General features: G+C 44.0%; 1 protein-coding gene across 1 annotated transcript in view; it reads right to left on the reverse strand.

Moving 5' to 3' along the window:
* Nucleotides 1-5,468, reverse strand: part of kmt2d (lysine (K)-specific methyltransferase 2D) — a 174,330-nt gene extending 168,862 nt beyond the window's left edge. Inside the window, exon 1 of the mRNA XM_039746644.1 lies at nt 4,832-5,468. The gene's annotated coding sequence lies outside the window, so the exon portion shown is untranslated. The remainder of the gene's footprint in view (nt 1-4,831) is intronic.
* Nucleotides 5,469-8,145: the final 2,677 nt, after the last annotated feature.

The raw sequence follows: 8,145 nt of genomic DNA on the forward strand, positions 1-8,145 counted from the left end.
ATATCACAGTACCAACACACCGGTGCTCAAGGATACAAACAGTACTGGAGTGGCCAGCGCACTACCCCGGGGCTGGATGGACGATTGACACTGAAATGTCACACAGGAATGCTGAGCTCTGCATTCCATAGATCCCTGGAGCGTTCATATTACACTTTACAAGCCTGGGAAGGCTCAAGAAGGCAGTTGGGAAGACTCCCACCCAGGGCATTGGATATAATGAGCCTCACAGAAAATGAGAGGGTCAAGGAGAGGAACCCCAGCCCACCACAATACAGGGGAAGAGCAATCTCAACTTATACCCGTGGCTAGCTTCAGTCCGGCTCTTACTTTACGAGGAGCTTCCTGTGGCCATAACAGCATGAAGGCGATTCTTCTGAAAGTAAGGCTGCGAATTATTTACTGTAAAATAAAACGCGCCTATTTACTTCTCATTCGAAATGGGCGTCTCGTTCCTTCCAATATTCATGATTCTGTTGTGAAGTGGCAACAATTACGTGCTGCTTCAACATCCTTCATTATTATGGCTTTACACCTTTAATTGTTACTTTTGGGGTTAACTTGTAGCATACCAGTAAAACAAAGAGCCATCGCATATTTCAGAGGAAGCTACAAACCGTCACCATGAGAAGGGCTGTGGAGTGTGTACATAAAACCTCCGATTCAGACTCCGACATTCCTGGTACCACTGACTGTTTATACCGAGACTATCAGATTTACTATGTTGATTGAAAGCACACAACATACAAAAATAAAAGGCGCTTTATCACTGCCAGTGTCAATCACCAGACTACTTTTTAGCTCCTTAACCTGTTAAACTTCGGTAGCAATTTTGTTATTCAGTGTTTTCAAGCCACAACACTACACATAAGACTGAACTTACAAAATTAAAAAAAATAAATAAAAACCAGGAGTGGTCTCCCCTCGACTTTCTAATACACTCAGATATGGAGATGGATATTTGAGGAGTAAACCGCAAGACAATAAGTATATTTTTATATTATCTCTCTGTTAAAAAATAAAAAAAATGAGACGAGACCTAATTTTCTCGGAGAGACTCTTATACTTCCCACGAGGAAGATCTAACCACGCCCGGGGCCGGAAAGAAAGGACAAAGAGTAGATGACAACATAGAACGTCGTAAAGAGTTCAAAAATATTGGTGCAGTACACATGCAGAGCAGGTTAGAGATAATGAAAAGAATGAAAATTCGAAAGTTTTAAAAAAAAAAAGGGATAGTAAAGATTGCATTACCGCAAACAAACGGAAATTATTACTCGGTGAAATAACGAAACAGTGAAAAAAGATCAAATATATTGTTCAGATTTAATCTTTAAGTTGGAGACTTGCAGATCATCTAATTAGCATTGCCAGTGAGAATTAAAAAATTCCAAAAACATTGTTGCGGTATGAAGTCCCGTAAAACAGAGACTTTTAACATGAGATTCTTTCAAGTCACGCCCTACTTACAACCATTTTCAACCAAGACCACGGTCATCTAACCTCATTCGTGTGAATGCTTTTGTCAGACACACTTCCTGTGCTCTCGGCTCTTATGCATTTTATCAGGACAATAATTTTATATGTTCTAGATGACACGTCAACAACAAAGCGAAGAAGAAAGAGCGTGGACAAACATTCGAAAAAGTCATTTTACGTATTAGTAGAGAAAGAAACGATATTCACTCACAGGCAGTTATACGTTGTGTTATCACGATGCAAGTCCAAACACGGAATCAAAATTCAATGCGATCTTGAAGAAAAGTTAATTCCAAATATTGTTTTTACTAAAGCTTTAAAGTAAAAGTGAAAATAATGTATATGTAACAATATCCATGAAGATAACAATCTCTTTAAATTGTATATCTGGTAAACCAAACCCGGGGGTGTGTGAGCGAAGCAAGCAGGGGGCAGAGCCCCCTAGTGTACATTAAAGAACAATCAACAACAAATCAAATTAATAATATATTTAACAATTATTAGAAAAGTAAAGCTGAATAAATCGGACTCTGCAGCTGCATGAATAAAAATGCACTACTTCCATTTAGAGGAAATAGCTCAAAAGTTGATAGAAATCTACATTTAATACCTAGCAGTTGTATGCAAAATTTGGTTGACCTAAATGAAAGTGTACTTGAGTTATCATGTTTACACACACACACACACACAGTCATAATTCCAAAAAAATTGTATTTTCAGACTCAGGGAGGTGTACAACCTCGAGATCAATCAAAATCTTGAAAATGAATTTTTGGATGATTATAATACTTTCCCTTAAAATCGGACTCAGGGCGGTCTAAAACGCTGAGATTCATCAACGTCTCAAATTCAAATTTTTGGACGATTACAATACTTTCCCTATGAGAAAGTAAAATCGAACTCGGGAGGTCTAAACATCAAGATTCTTCAAAGTCTCAAAATCACATTTTTGGACAATTACAATAGTTTATGGATGTGGCGACAGAGGATATGCAGGTGGTGGGTGTGACAGAGCAAGATGACGATGACAGGAAGAGTTGGAACAAGATGATCCGCTGTGGCAACCCCTAACGGGAGTAGCCGAAAGAAAAAAGAAGTCAATACTTTCCCTACGCGAAAGTAAAATCGAACTCGGGGAGGTCTAAAAAACTGAGATTCATCAAAGTCTCAAGGTAGAATTTTTGAATGATTACGATACTTTTCCTATACTTTGTATACGAGAAAGTAAAAAGAAGCTATATTTCTATGAAACGTCTAGAAGGAAAATACAGTTTAAACAATTCAATCTATGTGAAATAGAAAATTAAACGTAAACTGCAATGTAATGTGTTATAGTCATGGTCGGTACATTCTTACCAACTCAGACTCCAGTAACCAAATTACTAACTTATGACTCCACAGCCCTGCTAACGAGGATCCCTTTGCAGCTCAAGCCGATGTTAAATCATGACGTAATTAATTCTCAGACATGAATTTTAATAATTTTTTACATTTACATAGTGCTTTTTCTCACTACCCAAAGTGCTTTAGTGAGTGGGGAGCCACTTCAACCACCACCTATATGTAGCACCCACTTCAATGATGTGATGGCAGCCATTTTTGTGCCAGTATGCTCACCACTCATTACCTATTAGGTGGTGAAAGAGAGAGAGAGATAGCCAATTAAAGACAGGGGGTGATTAGGGGGCCAGAATGATTAGGACATGGAGGGCAATTTATCCAGGACATGGGGATAAACCCTACTGTATGAAAGATGCCCAGGGTACTTCAATGACGAGAGGGAGTCAGGACCTTGGATTTAGGTCTCACCTGAAGGATGGCATCATTTTTACAGCACAGTGACCCGGTCACTGCACTGGAGTATTGGGACCCACTCTCAGACCACAAGGTAGGCACCCACTGCTGGCCTCCCCAACCTTTCCTAGACTGTCTCCCATCTAAGTACTGATTGGGCCTGAACATGTTTGGCTTCAGGTGGATGACCTGTTCTGAAGTGCAGGTGGTGTCGCTTTTACTACTACCTGGGAGTAAGTAACAAAAAGTTTTCCTGTCCAACTGTGAGGAAGAAAAATTCTTAACCTAGTCGGAGTTTTAGTGAAAGCTGAAGACACTTGATAAATACAGGCTCTGGATGAGGTCCTCACGCAATCTCCTCTCCTCAAGACTAAACGGGTTTAATTCTCCGGGTCTGTCACAGTCGGACATGTCCCCAAATCCTATGATGCACTTAGTTGTTCACCTCTGCACAATTTCAAATGCTGCTACAGTATGTCTTATTTGTAGCACAGCAAACAGAGGTGCACAGTCGACTCGGGAATACATAACATCCTTCGATTTATATTCAACGCTTTCACAGCATATCCTAACATTTTATTTGACCTTTTAATCGTTTCTGTACATCTCCTGCACGATGAAAACGCTGTGTCCACATAAACCCAAAATTCTTTTCAGAGGTTGCTTCCTGTGAGACTCCATCGGGTATTTAAAACTGACATTCCTTTTGCCAGCTTGACAAGATGGGGAAGTAAATGGATGGCCGACAATGGAGTATTTTCGGTATTTTAATACTACAGACGAGCCGAACAAGGATAAGCTTTGCGAGCCCAAGCATTCAAAAGGCAGATGATAGGACATCAAACGGGCAGCACGTTTAATTATAAAAAGAGTGTGCAGCCTCCATGGAAAGGAGAAATAACGGGAGGAGCGCACAGTACAAAAGGGAGGGGGTGGTGGTGACGCCGACGGCGGCCCTTTAGTCGCAAAGATCCCGGTACAAAGGGATCCCCGAAATGCGCTGCACGAGCCTGGGCTCACAGCTGAAACCCAAAACCTTAAGTGACCCAGGGGCGTGCGCCAACGTCGCCCTCTCCGCTATTTACGCCTAGCGTGCCTTTCTGGACGCTCTGCCGGCGTCACTTTCTTGGAAATCAGAGTCTGTCACTGAAAAGACAAGACGTCACTCAGGTGGAGCGCTCGTCAGGAAAGCCCGGGGTCGCAGAAGCCCACCAGGCCTCACATCGCTGGCCGAAGGTCGCGGCACAAGTTATCTCGCAGAGCATCGGAGACACTAGCGTGTCAACTTTTAAATGCACAAGCCGACCATTATCGTCATCTTTGAAGCCGCTGACGCCCGAGAGAGCCAGCAGGCGGGCCTTCTTCCGTCCGCTGTAGGCTCGAGCCTCAGGCCCGCCTCTCCGCTGGACTCAGGCCCGTGACGGAGCTTTATACGGGCCTAGCGCTCCTTCTACCCCGGTGTCCGTCTCTGTCCCCTTGCCGCTGCCCCATTTTCAAGGGATGGAGGGAGAAAGTGGCTGACTGGCCGTAAGGCAGGACGGCCCGGAGCGGCGCTTACCTGTCACAGTGCGATGCAGAAAGTCTCAAGACCCGAGGAACTCCATGGAGCAGGTCCGCTGCACAGCGCCGCAACCCGCAGAAGCAAGCGATCCATGAAACAACGCCGCCGACAAACGGGGGCTTCTGTGTGTGAGCGTCCGCGATGACTCGCAGCCAGATTCAGGGCGCCCCGCGGCCTCGCTCCTCTCGTCTCGTCGATGTCACAACGCCTCGATCCGGCTTCCCAGTTTGTTTCATTTAAATGCGCGGCTTTGCTGCAAAAGGCCTCTGTCGCGCACACTGACGACTCTGGCCAGGCGCTGCTCATCGGGGGGCAGATCGATCCGCTCTCGGCGCCCCTCTCCTCTTCTTGCTCACACTCGCCGACGGCTCAGGACTTACGAACAATCGCGCAGAAAGAGTCGCTCAGGGCGGCCATGTTTAACGCTGAGAGGAAGAGCTCCCTGGGCGACTCCGTCGCCACTCGCCAAAGAAATCCATCGTCGGCAAAAGGAGACTAGCTGATCGCTGAGCTTCCAGGTCACCGCTCTTCCCTCGCAGCCCGTTTGGATTCCCCCCGAACTCCAACCGGCGTCACTTGAGCGAAACACTTGGGATCGTGTTCCGTATTGTAGAACTGTGGAGGGATACAGCGCGCGGAACCCGAGCACGCAGTTGAGGCGCGCGGATCTGGTATCCCTCCGCGCGCGTTAACTCTTTACGCGCCAGTTCGCTTGCTGGGTGACTGGGTGCGGCGGGAGGCGATGTGGGTCGTTTAATGGGAAGCCAACGTTTGAGGGTCACGTTTACAAGCGGCGATTGCTTTTTTATGTGGAGTACATTGCCTTTTGTGTTTTATACTGTGGTAAGACTTCTAACCCTGAGGTTGCAGGTTCAAATCACAGCATGGGCACTGCGTGACCCTAAGCAAGTTACTTCACCTGCTTGAGCACCGACTGATATAACAAAATAAATGAAGCAGTTGTATTTTAAATGTACTTTCTAACAGGCAGACCTCATGTAGTCTGAATTAGGAACCACATTGCCAACATACGGGTTTCAAATACAATATAATGCAATACAATTTATTTTTGTATAGCTCAAAATCGCACAAGGAGTGCCGCAATAGGCTTTAACAGGCCCAGTCGTTTGACAGCACCTCAGCCTTGACTCTCTAAGAATACAAGAGAAAACTCCCAAAAAAATGGAAGAAACCTCAAAGTTCAAAGAGAGACCCCTTTCCAGGTAGGATGGGTGTGCAGTGGGTATCAAAAAAAGGGACAATACAATACAATACGCAGAACATAACCCAATCAATCCTCAATACAGTAGTACAATAGAAATATGACAAGAACAGAGCAAAATACAAGAGTAGATGATATCCCATAATAGGATTTGGATTTGTTGCGAGTCCTGGAGACCACAGCCATCAAGCTGCCTCCCCCTACTGGCCATTTCACAGCTGTGACAGCACTGGACCAGCCAATATGATGAAAGGACCCTTTCTTGCAATCCTCCATCAGAGATGACTTTTCCTTAGGTAGGCAAACAACTTGGCAGGTGGGCAGTGGCATCAAGTGCCACCTTTGAGTATCACGAAGAGAAACAGCATAGGTGAGGAGGGTTAGTAACAAATTCTAACTCTCATGTTACTTCTGTTTTAGTGCTAATGTCTAACAACAGAGATGCAGTCTGTACAGTTAATCAGCAGCTCTAGTCAGGGTGTGCTAAACTGAAGTGGTGAGATTTGAAAGCTGAGACTGAAGGAGCATCTCTTATAGTAGCAGGCAGACCACTCCACAGTTTAGGGGGTCCTGTAAATAAAAGCTTGACCTCCCACTGTTATTTTATTCATTCTTGGAATCCTAAGCAGGCCAGCATCTTGAGATCTTAATGTGCACTCAGGTTTGTAAGTCATGATAAGTTCAGATAAGTAAGCCGGACCAGCCATTTAAGGTTTTATATGTTAAAAGTAGGATTTTGAAATTTACCCTAAACTTAACTGGGAGCCACTGTGAGGATTTAAGAACTGGAGTTATGTGTTTGTATTTTCTTGTTCTTGTAATAATTTTTGCAGCAGCATTTTGGTTTAACTGGAAGCTCAATAAAGAACAATTTGAACATCCAGTGAACACCACATTGCAGTAGTCAATCCTACTAGAAATCCATCCATCCATTATCCAACCCGCTATATCCTAACTACAGGGTCATGGGGGTCTGCTGGAGCCAATGCCAGCCAACACAGGGTGCAAGGCAGGAAACAAACCCCGGGCAGGGTGCCAGCCCACCACAGGGCACGCGCACACACTAGGGCAGGGGTGGGCAAAGTCAGTCCTGGAGGGCCGCAGTGGTTGGGGGTTTTTGTTCCAACCCAGTTGCTTAATTATTAATTATTAATTTAATTAAATAAAAAAGTGCATGTTAAATACACACAGGTGTAAAACAGAAGCAAGCTAAATTGAGAATTGCTGGTTTCTTTTGTCATTCGAATCTTATTGCTGATGAGGAGCAATTAAAAATCAAGACTGCAGCTGTTTCAACCTAAAATAAGCAATAAAGGTTCAAAATCCTAACGAGTGACACAATGAAAATGAAGCAGAAGTGTCACTTGAGCAATAAAGGCTTCTTATTAAGCAATTGGGTTGGAACAAACTGAGACTGCGTGCTGAGTCAGTAACATTAATGGAGACTCCAGCTGAGTTAAGTGATGACGATATGTTGTTGTGATCAGCGTCACTCCCTCCAGTAATTAACATCTTGTGTTTAAAGACAAGTCGTTCTCATCCATCCACTCCTTTAATTCACCAACACAACTAATTAAAGACAACATCGGAGAAACTTCATTTGATCTAAAAGAAAGGTAGGACTGGGTGTCCTCTGCGTACGAGTGAACATGAACATCTAATGAGAGATACCAGTGGAGTCTGTAAAGGGAAACAGTGAAGGTCCGAGTCCTGAGCTCTGCGGGACACCATATTGAACTGTGTATGATGATGGAGTCTTGTCAGCACATTTCTTTACATACTGGAATCAATTTGATAAATAAGAACTAAACCAGGTAAGGACAGCGCCTGTGAGCCCAACGTCCATTTCCAGCCTGTGTAGTGAAGTAGAATGGTCAATGGTGTTGAAATACAGCTGATGTCAAGGACCAGTAAGTGACAAAGTAGTGGGGTGTGCAGTAAGACTTTATGAACCTTCAAAACTCGACTTGGTGTTATTTTGGAAGGATTAAGTGGAGAGAATTGACAAGCTTTGTTGGATTGAATGGCCTGTTCCTGTCTAAATGTTTCTAATATTTTAATTTAAATGATGCTTACTGCTAATGATACT

Source organism: Polypterus senegalus, chromosome 3 (genome assembly GCF_016835505.1).
Source record: "Polypterus senegalus isolate Bchr_013 chromosome 3, ASM1683550v1, whole genome shotgun sequence".
Classification (NCBI taxonomy): domain Eukaryota; kingdom Metazoa; phylum Chordata; class Cladistia; order Polypteriformes; family Polypteridae; genus Polypterus; species Polypterus senegalus.